At 38.3% G+C, this 13,405-nt stretch overlaps 1 long non-coding RNA gene across 1 annotated transcript in view; it reads right to left on the bottom strand.

The window, feature by feature from the left end:
- LOC309815238 overlaps window positions 1–13,155 on the bottom strand; it is a 1,174,291-nt gene extending 1,161,136 nt beyond the window's left edge. Inside the window, exon 1 of the long non-coding RNA XR_014295820.1 lies at window positions 12,366–13,155. This is a non-coding gene — a long non-coding RNA (uncharacterized lncRNA). The remainder of the gene's footprint in view (window positions 1–12,365) is intronic.
- Window positions 13,156–13,405: the final 250 nt, after the last annotated feature.

The following is a 13,405-nucleotide window of genomic DNA, read 5'->3' as shown; positions in this document are numbered from 1 at the left end:
CAGAGGGTATTGTGTGTGTGTTGCACACACAGCACATTGAGGAAGGAACTGGAATACTTGCGATTGATCATGATGGTCCAAAAGGGGTGGGGTGAGCATGGGCAGTCTGTGATTTAAATCTTTATACTTTAGAAAGCACAAGGCATTTTCATAGTAAAACTTGTTAAAAAGCTAAGTTTAATAAAAATCTTAGCTGTGTTAAGGATAAACAAGCAGACAAAGGGAGAAATTGAGCCTCTTGGGACAAGGAGAAATCTCTCTCCATCAGAATGTTTATCAAAAAGGAGCCTGGGGGCTTTCCTGGTGGCGCAGGGGTTGAGAGTCCGCCTGCCGATGCAGGGGACACGGGTTCGTGCCCCGGTCTGGGAAGATCCCACATGCTGTGGAGCGGCTAGGCCCGTGAGCCATGGCCACTGAGCCTGCGTGTCCGGAGCCTGTGCTCCGCAACGGGAGAGGCCACAACAGTGAGAGGCCCACGTACTGGAAAAAAAAAAAAAAAAAAAGGAGCTTGAGGGACAGAAAACTCTTGGACATAAATCACAGCAGTATCTTTTTGGATCCTAGATTAATGGAAATAAAAACAAAAATAAACAAATGAACCTAATTAAACTTAAAAGCTTTTGCACAGCAAATCATAAACAAAAAGAAAAGACAACCTACAGAAGAAGAGAAAATATTTGGAAATGGTGTAACCAACAAGGGATTAATCTACAAAATATACAAACAGCTCGTGCAGCTCAATATCAAAAAAAACCCAATCAAAAAATGGATTAGAAGACCTAAATAGACATTTCTCCAAAGAAGACATATGGCCAAAAGGCACATAAAAAGATGCTCAACGTCACTAATTATTAGAGAAATGCAAATCAAAACTATAGTGAGGGGGCTTCCCTGGTGGTGCAGTGGTTAGGAATCCACCTGCCAATGCAGGGGACACAGGTTCGAGCCCTGGTCTGGGAAGATCCCACAGGTCACGGAGCAACTAAGCCCATACGCCACAACTACTGAGCCTGCACTCTAGAGCCCGTGAGCCACAACTACTGAGCCTGCCTGCCACAACTACTGAAGCCCATGCACCTAGAGCCCATGCTCCACAACAAAAGAAGCCACCACAGTGAGAAGCCCGCGCACTGCAACGAAGAGTAGCCCCCACTCACCACAACTAGAGAAAGCCTGCACGCAGCAGCGAAGACCCAATGCAGCCAAAGATAAAATAAATAAATAAATTTATTAAAAAAAAAAAAACTGTAGTGAGGTATCAACTCACACCAGTCAGAATAGCCATCATCTGAAAGTCTACAGATAAATGCTGGAAAAGTTGTGGAGAAAAGGGAACCCTCCTACTCTGTTGGTGGGAACGTAAATTGGTACAGCCACTATGGAGAATAGTATGGAGTTTCCTTAAACTGAAAATAGAGCTATCATATGATCCTGCAATTGCACTCCTAGACATATGTCTGGAGAAAATCATACTTCAAAAAGATACATGCACCCCACTGTTCACAATAGCCAAGACATGGAAGCAACCTAAATGTCCATTGACAGATGAATGGATAAAGGGGTGTGTGTATGTATGTAAACAGACACACAATGGAATATTACATAGTGATAAAAAAGTGAAATAATGCAATTTGTGGCAACATGGATGGACCTAGAGATTATCATACTAAGTGAAATAAACCAGACAAAGACAAATATCATATGATATTGCTTACATGTGGAATCTAAAAAAATTGATGCAAATGAACTTATATACAGGACAGAAACAGACCCACAGACATAGAAAACAAACTTGTGGTTACCAAAGGGGAAAGGTGGAGGAGAGATAAATTAGGGGTTTGGGATTAACATATACATGTTACTATATATAAAATAACCAACAAGGACCTACTGTATAACATGGAACTATACTCAATATTTTGTAATAACCTATAAAAAGAATCTGAAAAAGAATAGATATATATGTATAACTGAATCATTCTGCTGTACACCTGAAACTAACACAACATTGTAAATCAACTAAACTTCAATTAAAAAGGAGCCTGCAGAACACTGGACAAAAACATGATCACACAGGATGAACTAGAGATGAGGCTGGCAAGGTAGGCAGAAGAAGCTAGGTTATGGCGTTCTGTGTTGCCCTGTTTTATGGAAGATTGAAAAAAGAGAAACTATGCACTGGAAAAGATTTTAGATGAAAGATGAGGATTAGTTGTTTGAATATACTGAGTTTAAAATTACTATGGGATGTATAAGTGAAGATATTAAATAGGCAGTTAGAAAGAAGATTTAGAGAGCAGGAGAGAAGCTGGGATTCATGTTACAGGTTGGGAGTCAGCCTAACATTATAGGTGGTAGAGCCATGGTTATGAATAACATCACATAAGAGTACAGTTGACTATTGAACAATGAAGGGGTTAAGGGTGCAACCCTCCTGGCAGTCAAAAATCTAAGTTATAATTTATAGTTGGCCCTCCATATCCGTGGTTCCTCCATATCTGTGGCTGTCCAGCTTTCCCAACACCACTTGCTGAAGAGACTGTCTTTTCTCCATTGTATATTCTTGCCTCCTTTGTTGAAGATTAATTGACCATAGGTGTTTGGGGTTATTTCTGGGCTCTCTCTTCTGTTCCATTGATCTATATGTCTGTTTTTGTGCCAGTACCACTCAGTTTTGATTACTATGGTTTTGTAGTATTGTCTGAAGTCGGGGAGGGTTATGCCTCCTGCTTTGTTCTTTTTCTTCAGGACTGCAGAATTGCCACAATTCTGGGTCTTTTATGGTTCCATATAACTTTTAGGATTATTTTTTCTTGTTCTGTGAAAAATGTTATGGGTAATTTGTTAGGAATTGCATTAAATCTGTAGATTGCTTTAGGTAGTATTGACATTTTAACAATATTCGTTCTTCCAATCCAAGAGCATGGGATATCTTTCAATTTCTTTGAATCATTTTCAATTTCCTTTATTAATGTTTTATAATTCTCAGTGTATAAGTCTTTCACCTCCTTGGTCAGGTTTATACCTAAGTATTTTATTTTTGGGGGTGTGGTTTTGAAAGTTATTGTTTTTTTACACTCCTTTTCTGATATTTCATTGTTAGTGTAAAGAAATGAAACTGATTTCTGTATGTTAATCTTGTATCCTGCTACCTTGCTGAATTCGTTTATGAGTTCTAGTAGTTTTTGTGTGGAATCTTTAGGGTTTTCTATATAGAGTATCATGTCATCTGCATATAATGACAGTTTTACCTCTCTCATTCCAATTTGGATACCTTTTATTTTTCTCATCTGATTGCTGTGCTAAGGCTTCCAATACGATGTTAAATACATGAAGTGAGAGTGGGTATCCTTGTCTTGTTCCAGATTTTAGCAGGAAGGCTTTCAGCTTTTCACCATTAAATATTATATTGGCTGTGGGTTTGTCATAAATAGCTTTTATTATGTTGAGATATGTTCCATCTATACCCACTTTGGTAAGAGTTTTTATCATGAATGGATATTGAATTTTATCAAATGCTTTTTCTGCATCTATTGAGATGATCATATGGTTTGTCTTTCATTTATGTGGTGTATCACATTGATTGATTGCATACGTTGAACCATCCTTGTGAATTTAGGATGACTCCCACTTGGTCATGGTGTACGATGTTTTTTATGTGTTGTTGGATTTGGTTTGCCAATACTTTGTTAAGAATTTTTGCATCTATATTCATCAAAGATATTGGCCTGTAATTTTCTCTTTTGGTGGTGTCTTTGTCTGGTTTTGGTATCAGGGTTATTTTGGCTTCATAGAATGTCTTTGGGAGTGTTGCCTCCTCTTCAATTTTTTGGAAGAGTTTGAGAAGGATTGGTATTAGATGCTCCTATACTGGGTGCTCCTATATGTTAACGAGTGTGATATCTTCTTGTATTGATCCTTTTATCATCATAGTGTCCTTCTTTGTCTTTGTTTATAGACTTTGTTTTAAAGTCTATTTTGTATTGCTACCCTCACTTTCTTGTCGTTTCTAGAATGACAAGAAATATCTTTTTCCATTTCCTCACTTTCAATCTGTCTATGACTTTTGCCCTAATGTGGCTGTCTTGTAGGCAGCATACTGTAGGTTCTTTTCTGCCCATTTTTAAAATTGGGTTTCTTTTTTTTTTCTTTGACGTTGAGTTGTAGGACCTGTTTATGTATTTTATGTCTTTTGGATATTAACCCCCTATCGGTCATATAATTTATAAATATTTTCTCCCATTCAGGTTGTCTTTTCATTTTGTCAGTTGTCTTTTCATTTTGTCCTTTGCTGTGGAATTAAGTTTAATTTGGTTCCATTTATTTCTTTTGCCTTTATTTCCTTTGATTTAGGAGACAGATCCAAAAAATTTTGCTACTATTTATGTCAGAGTGTTCTATGTTTTCCTCTAGGAATGTTATGGTTTCTGATCTTCCATTTAGGTCTTTAATTCATTTTGAGTTTTTTTTTTTTTGAGGGATGTGGTATAATTTTTTTTATTGAGGTATAGTTGATTTACAATGTTGTATTAGTTTCAGGTGTACAGCAAAGTGGTTTTTATATATATATATACACACACACACACATATACACACACACACGTTCTTTTTTCAGATTCTTTTCCCATATAGGTTATTACAAAATAATGAGTATAGTTCCCTGTGCTATACAGTAGGTCCTTGTTGTTTACCTATTTTATATATAGTAATATGTATATGTTGCTCCCAAATCCTAACTTATCCCTCCCAACCCACTTTCCCCTTTGGTGACCAAAAGTTTGTTTTCTATGTCTGTGAGTCTGTTTTTGTTTTGTAAATAAGTTCATTTGTATCATTTTTTAGATTCCACATATAAGTGATATCATATATTTCTCTTTCTCTGTCTGACTTACTTCACTTAGTATGATAATCTCTAGGTCCATCCGTATTGCTGCAAATGGCATTATTTCATTCTTCTTTATGGCTGAGTAATATTCCATTGTATATATATATACCACATCTTCTTTATTAATTCATCTGTCAATGGACATTTAGATTGCTTCCATGTCTTGACTATTGTAAGTAGTGCTGCAGTGAACACTGAGGTGCATGTATCTGTTCAAAGTATGGTTTTCTCTGGATATATACCCAGGAGTGGGGTTGCTGGGTCATATGGTAGCTCAATTTTTAGTGTTTTAAGGAACCTCTATACTGTTCTCCATAGTGGCTGAACCAATTTACATTCCCACCAACAGTGTAGGAGGATTCCCTTTTCTCCACACCCTCTCCAGAATTTATTATCTGTAGATTTTGGATGATGGCCATTCTGACCAGTGTGAAGTGATACCTCATTGTAGTTTTGATTTGCATTTCTCTAATAATTAGCAACGTTGAGCACCTTTCATGTGCCTTTTGGCCATTTGTATGTCTTCTTTGGATAAATATCTATTCGTATCTTCTGCCCATTTTTTGATTGGGTTGTTTGTGTTTTTCTTTGATATTGAGCTGTATGAGATGTTTGTATATTTTGGAGATTAATCTCTTGTCAGTTGCATCATTCGCAAATCATATTTTCTCCCATTCTGAGTGTTGTCTTTTCATTTTCTTTATGGTTTCCTTTGCTATGTCAAAGCTTTTAAGTTTAATTAGGTCTCATTTGTTTATTTTTTATTTCCATTACTCTAGGAGACAGATCCAAAAAGATATTGCTGTGATTTATGTCAAAGAGTGCCTTGACTATGTTTTCTTCTAGGAGTTTTATAGTATCCAGCCTTACATTTAGGTTTTTAATCCATTTTGAGTTTCTTTTTGTATATGGTGTTACAGAATGTTCTAATTTCATTCTTTTACATGTAGCTGTCCAGTTTTCCCAGCACCACTTACTGAAGAGACTGTCTTTTCTCCATTGTAAATTTTTTTTAGTTTTTAACTTTATTTATTACTATTTTTCTGTCTTAATTACCAGCAGTATAATGATATTTAAAAAATAAAACAGCTTTATGGAGATATAATTCATATACTATAAAATTCACCCATTTAAAGTGTACAATTCAGTATTCTTTAGTGTATTCACAGAGTTGTGCAATCAATTTTAGAACATTTTCATCATCTCCAGAAGAAACCCCAGACCCATTAACAGTACTCCCTATTCCTACTTGCTCCCAGCCCCTGGTTCTACTTTTCTCTCTATGGATTTGCCTATTATAGATGTTTCATAAAAATGATATCATATAATGTATGATATTTTGTGACTGTTTTTTTTCTTAGCATAATATTTTCAAAATTCTCTCATGTTATAGTATGTATTAGTACTTCATTTCTTTTTATTGCCTAAAATATCCCATCATTCCATTGTATATTCTTGCCTCCATTGTCATAGATTAATTGACCATAAGTGAGTAGATTTATTTCTGGGCTCTCTATTTGGTTCCATTGATCTGTGTGTCTATTTTTGTGCCACGAACATACTGTTTTGATTACTGTAGCTTTGTACTATAGTCTGAAGTCAGGGAGCATGATTCCTCCGCTCTGATTTTTCCTCAAGATTGTTTTGGGTATTCAGGTTCTTTTGTGTTTCCATACAAATTTTAAAATTGTTTGTTCTAATTCTGTGAAAAATGCCATTGTTATTTTGATAGGGATTGCATTGAATCTGTAGATTGCTTTGGGTAGTATGTCATTTTAACAATATTGATTCTTGCAAGAACATGGTATATCTTTCCATCTGTTTGTGTTGTCTTCAATTTCTTTCATCAATGTCTTATAGTTTTCCAAGTACAGGTCTTTTGCCTCCTTAGGTAGGTTTATTCCTAGGTTATTTATTCTTTTTTGATGTGATGGTAAATGGGATTGTTTCCTTAATTTCTGATAGTTTGTTGATGGTGTATATAAATGCAGCAGTATATTAATTTTATATCCTGTAACTTTAGCAAATTCATTGAGCTCCAGTAGTTTTCTGGTGGCATTTCTAGGATTTTCTATGTATAGAGTCATGTCATCTATAAACAGTTTTACTTCTTCCTTTCCAATTTGGTTTCCTTTTATTTCTTGTCTGATTGCTGTGGCTAGGACTTCCAATACTATATTAAATAAAAATGGCAGGAATGTACATCCTTGTCTTTTTCCTAATCTTAGAGGAAATGATTTCAGCTTTTCACTTTTGAGTATGATATTTATTGTGGGTTTGTCATATATGGCCTTTATTTTTAAGTATGTTCCCTCTATGCCCACTCTCTGGAAAGTTATTTTATCATAAATGGATGTTGAATTTTGTCAAAAGCTTTTCCTGAATCTATTGAGATTATCATATGGTTTTTATTCTTCAATTTGTTTATTTGGTAAATCACATTGAGTTGCAAATATTGAAAAATCCTTGCATCACTGGGGTATATGCCACTTGATTATGGTGTATGATTCTTTTAATATATTGAATATATTGTTGGATTCAGTTTGCTAATATTTTTTTGAGGATTTTTGCATCTATGTTCATCAGTGTTCTTGGCCCATAATTTTGTTTTTGTGATATCCATCTGGTTTTGCTATCAGGGTGATGCTGGCCTCAGAATGAGTTTGGAAATGTTCCTCCTCTGCAGTTTTTTGGAATAGTTTGAGAAGGATAGATGTTAATTATCCTCTAAGTGTTTGGTAGAATTCAAACATTTAGAAGCCATCTGGTCTGGGACTTTTGTTTGCTGGGAATTTTAAAATTATTGATTCAGTTTCATTACTGGTAATTTGTTCATATTTTCTGTTTCTTCCTATTTCAGTCTTGGGAGAGTGTACTTTTTAAAAATTTGTCCCCTTTTAAAGGTTGTCCATTTTATCAGCATGTAGTTGTTCATAGTAGTCTCTTATCCTTTGTATTTCTGTGGTGTCAGCTGTAACGTCTCCTTTTTAATTTCTAATTTCATCGATTTAGGCCTTCTCCCTTTTTTTTTGTTCTTGATGAGTCTGGCTAAAGGTTTATCAATATTATCTTTTCAAAGAAACAGCTTTTATTTTCATTGATCTTTTCTATTTTTTTTTTAGTCTCTATTATTTATTTCTGCACTGATCTTTATGATTTCTTTCTTCTACTAACTTTGGGTTTTGTTTATTCTCCTCTAGATCCTTTTAGGTGTAAGGTTAGGTTGTTTATTTGAGATTTTTCTTGTTTTCTGAGGTAAGCTTATATTGCTATAAATTTCCCTCTTAGAATTGCTTTTGTTGCATTCTGTAGGTTTTAGATTGTCATTTCATTTTCATTTGTCTCTAGGTAATTTTTAATTTCCTCTTTGATTTCTTCAGTGATCCATTGATTGTTTAGTGTCATATAGTTTAGCCTCCACATGTTTTGGGGTTTTTTGCAGTTTTTTTTCTTGTATTTGATTTCTAGTCTGATAGTGTTGTGGTTGGAAGAGATGGTTGATTATGATTTCAAACTTACTGAGGCTTGTTTTGTGGCCTAGCATGTAAGCTATCCTGGAGAATGTTCCATGTGCCCTTGAAAAGAATGTGTAGTCTTCTGCTTTTGGATGGAATGCCCTGTATATATAGATATCAAGTACGTGTAGTCCAATCTGTCATTTAAGGCCAGTGATTCCTTATTTTTTTTCTGTCTGGATGATCTGTCCATTGATGTAAGTGGGGGGCTTAAAGTCCCCTAGTACTATTGTGTTACTGTCAATTTCTCCTTTTATGCCCATTAATATTTGACTTACATATTTAGGTGCTCCTGTATTGAGTGCACATATATTTGCAGTTGTTATTTTTTCTTGGATTGAATCCTTGATCATTATGTAGTGTCTTTGTCTTTTGTAACAGTATTTATTTTAAAGTCAATTTTTGTATGATATAAGTATTGCTACTCTGACTTTCTTTTGATTTCCATTTGCATGAAATACCTTTTTCCATCCCCTCACTTTCAATCCCTGTGTGTCTTTTCATCTGAAATGAGTCTCTTGTAGGCAGAATAAATATGGGTCTTGTTTTTGTATCCATTCAGTCATTCTATTTCTTTTGATTGGAGCATGTAGTCCATTTACATTTAAGGTAATTATTGATATGTATGTTCTTATTTCCATTTTGTTAATCGTTTTGTGGTTGTTTTTGTTTTGTCTTTTATTTTCCTTCTTTTGTTCTCTTGTGATTTGATGACTATCTTCAGTGTTATGTTTGGATTCCTGTGTGTGTGTGTGTGTGTGTGTGTATATACTACAGATTTTTGGTTTGTGGTTACCATGAGGTGTATATATATGTGTGTGTGTGTGTGTATATACACACACACAATTGTTTTAATTTGCTGATCTCTTCATTTCAAATGCATTTTTTAAAATCCTGCATTCATACTCTCCTCCACTCATGATTACTGTTTGTGATACCATATTTTACAGCTAATTTTTTTGTGTATCCGTTAACTGCTTATTGTGGTTATAGATGATTTTACTACTTTTGTCTTCTAACCTTCCTACTAGCTTTGTGCATGGATGATTTCCTACCTTAACTGTAGGTTTGCCTTTACCAGTGAGCTTTTTCATTTTGTAACTTTGTTTCTAGTTATGGTCTTTTTTTCCCCCCAACTAGAGAGGTTCCTTTTAACACTCTTTGTAAAGCTGGTTTAGTGGTGCTGAACTCTTTTAGCTTTTGCTTGTCTGTAAAGCTTTTGATTTCTCCACCAAATCTGCATGAGAGCCTTGCTGGGTAGAGTATTCTTTGTTGTAGGCTTTTCCCTTTCATCACTTTAAATATATCATGTTATTCCCTTCTGACCTGCAGAGTTTCTGCTGAAAAATCAGCTGATAGCCTTATGGGAGTTAATTTGTATGTTACTTTCCCTTGATGCTTGTGGTATCCTCTCCTTATCTTTAATTTTTGTCGTTTGAATTACAATGTGTCTTGGTGTGTTCCTCTTTGGGTTAATCCTGTGTGGGACTCTCCGTGCTTTTTGGACTTGGATGATTTTTTTTTTCCTTTCCCAGTTTAAGGATATTTTCAGCCATTATGTCTTCAAATATGTTCTCAGGCCCTTTCTCTCTCTCTTCTCCTCTGGGACCCCATAATGCAAATATTAGTGTGCTTGATGTTTTAATTTGCTAACTTTTGTTAAAAATTCTAATTCCTTGCTCTGTGCATCCATTCTTCTCCTCTTTACAATCATTACCCTGAACTCTTTCTTGGGTAGATTGCTTATCTCCACTTCACTTAGTTCTTCTGGGGTTTTATCTTGTTCCTTTGTCTGAAACATGTTCCTCTGCTGCTTTGTTTTGTCTAAGTTGCCGTTTGTAGTTTTATGTATCTGTAGGTTAGTTACATTTCCTGACCTTGGAGAAGTGGCCTTCTGTAGGAGGTGTCCTATGCATCCCAGCAGCACACTCCCCTTTTGTCACTCAAGCTATATGCTGTAGGGGTTCCCTCTCTGAGGGCTGCGTTGGTCTTTTGGTTGTGGTGGGCTGACTATGTGGGTGGTCTGGTAGGCTTGGTTGGTCCCTAGTCCATTTGGTTGCCAGGCCCTGCTTTCTGCAGAGGCTGCCAGCTGCAGGTTGTAGGTTCTGGTCATTAGGTGGCTGACTACAGAACCCTAGGAGGCCCTGGGGCTAGTGCTGGCTCACTGGTGGGTGGAGTCGGGGTCCAGAAGACTCAGGGGCCATTGCCCTCCCACTGGTGGGTGAAGCCAGGTCCTGGGATTAATGACAGGCTACTGGCAGGCAGAGCTGTGTCCTGGGGTCTGGCTGCAGGGCCCAGGGATCCCAGAGCTGGTGTCAGATTGCAGGTGGGTGAGGTTTATTTATGACACAGTTGGATATGGGGTCCAGGGTGTCCCAAATCTTGTGCTGGCCTGCTGGTGGGCAGGGCCAGGGCCTAGCTGTTCCTGGGGCAGGGTCTGGCCTTCTGTGGGCAGGCTGGGTTGGTAGGCTGCAGGATTGTGATTTTGTTGTATCTGGTGTCTGCTCCTTGGTGGGTGAGCCTTGTCCAGAAGCTAAGGCAGGCTTCCTGGAAGGCAGGGCCAGTGCCTGCCTGTTGGTGGGTGGAACTGTGTCCTGGACCTCTGGGTAGGGCTGCATCTAGATGTGCCTGTGGGTTCAGGAAGCTTTTAGGCAGCCTGTCTGCTAATGGGCGAGGCTGTGTCCCCACCCAGTTAGTTGCTTGGCCTGAGGTATCACAGCATTGGTGCCTACCTACAGGCTATTGGGTGGGGCCAGGTCTTGGCACTAATGAGTTAGAGGGAGGATTTTGCATGTGGCACCTGCCAGTGCTAGGGTCCACATGGTAGAAGGAGCTCCTAAGAATGGCTGTGGCCAGGATCTATATACCCAGGGTGAGCCACTGCCATGCCCCATTTCTGAGAGACTCTCCAAGACCAGCAGGTAGGTCTGGCCCAGGCTTCTATCAAATTACTGCTTTGCCCTTGGTCCAGAGCATCTGAGGTTTTGTGTGTGCATTTTCTTTCTTTTTTTTTTTTTTTTTTTTTTTTTGTGGTACGTGGGCCTCTCACTGTTGTGGCCTCTCCCGTTGCAGAGCACAGGCTCCAGACGTGCAGGCTCAGCGGCCATGGCTCACGGGCCCAGCCGCTCCGTGGCATGTGGGATCTTCCCGGACCGGGGCACAAACCTGTGTCCCCTGCATCGGCAGGCGGACTCTCAACCACTGCGCCACCAGGGAAGCCCTGTGTATGCTTTTAAGAGTGAAGTCTCTATTTCCCCCAGCCCTTTGGGACTCCTGAAATTAAGCCCCCTTGGCCTTCAAAGCCAAATGCTCTTGGGGTTCATCTTCCTGGCGCAGGACTCCTAGGCTGGGGAGCCCAACGTTGAGCTTGGAACTCTCACTCCTGTTGGAGAACCTCTGCAGTATAATTATCCTCCAGTCTGTGGGTCACCCACCTGGGAGTATGAGACTTGATTATATTGCAAGTCCGTCCCTCCTACACTTGTTGTGGTTTCTTCTTTATGTCTTCAGTTGTAGAAAATCTCTTCTAGTAGCTTCCAGTCTTTTGCATTGATGGTTGTTCTGCACATAGTTGTGTTTCTGGTGAGCTCAGGGGCTGTCGACAACATCTTGGCCTGATCTCCCGCCTCTGCTTTTCTTATTAAAGAAAAGGGTGTATTGACCAGAAGTAAAGAATGTTCATGTTTAAAAATAAAGATTAAAAGCCTCTCTTCCTGGGATGCCAGTGCTGGGACTCCTTTGATGAGACTCCTTTCCCAGGTGCCAAGGCCATACTGACTCACTGTGTACATGCTGGGTCTTTTTGTTTTGTTTTTTTAAATCTTGACTGTATCCCTGACTTACTTGTTCTTTGTTCTAACAAGATACGAAACTGCTGAAATCATGCTACTCCAGAGCAGTTTCCCAGAGTTAACAGAAGAGACAAGGCCTCAGGGGGAAGCTCTGAGTGAACTGGGTTGGCTGACTTTTTTTTTTTTTTTAATTAGTTTCTGCTTTATAACAAAGTGAATCAGTCATACATATACATCTGTTCCCACATCCCTTCCCTCATGCATCTCCCTCCCTCCCACCCTCCACATCCCACCCCTCCAGGCGGTCACAAAGCACCGAGCTGATCTCCCTGTGCTCTGCGGCTGCTTCCCACTATCTATCTACCTTACGTTTGGTAGTGTATATATGTCCATGCCTCTCTTTCGCTTTGTCACAGCTTACCCTTCCCCCTCCCCATATCCTCAAGTCCATTCTCAAGTAGGTCTGTGTCTTTATTCCCGTTTTACCCCTAGGTTCTTCATGACATTTTTTTTTTTTAAATTCCGTATATATGTGTTAGCATACGGTATTTGTCTTTCTCTTTCTGACTTACTTCACTCTGTATGACAGACTCTAGGTCTATCCACCTCATTACAAATAGCCCAGTTTCATTTCTTTTTATGGCTGAGTAATATTCCATTGTATATATGTGCCACATCTTCTTTATCCATTCATCCGATGATGGACACTTAGGTTGTTTCCAGCTCTGGGCTATTGTGAATAGAGCTGCAATGTACATTTTGGTACATGTCTCTTTTTGAATTATGGTTTTCTCAGGGTATATGCCCAGTAGTGGGATTGCTGGGTCATATGGTAGTTCTATTTGTAGTTTTTTAAGGAACCTCCATACCGTTCTCCATAGTGGCTGTACCAATTCACATTCCCACCAGCAGTGCAAGAGTGTTCCCTTTTCTCCACACCCTCTCCAGCATTTATTGTTTCTAGATTTCTTGATGATGGCCATTCTGACTGGTGTGAGATGATATCTCATTGTAGTTTTGATTTGCATTTCTCTAATGATTAATGATGTTGAGCATTCTTTCATGTGTTTGTTGGCAGTCTGTATATCTTCTTTGGAGAAATGCCTATTTAAGTCTTCTGCCCATTTTTGGATTGGGTTGTTTGTCTTTTTGCTATTGAGCTGCATGAGCTGTTTATAAATTTTGGAGATTAATCCTTTGTCAGTTGCTTCATT

The sequence above is a fragment of the Mesoplodon mirus genome (genome assembly GCF_964341445.2).
Source record: "Mesoplodon mirus genome assembly, chromosome: 14".
NCBI lineage: Eukaryota > Metazoa > Chordata > Mammalia > Artiodactyla > Ziphiidae > Mesoplodon > Mesoplodon mirus.
Note: the sequence above shows the minus strand (reverse complement) of the source record. Positions and strands in the feature narration are given on the sequence as shown.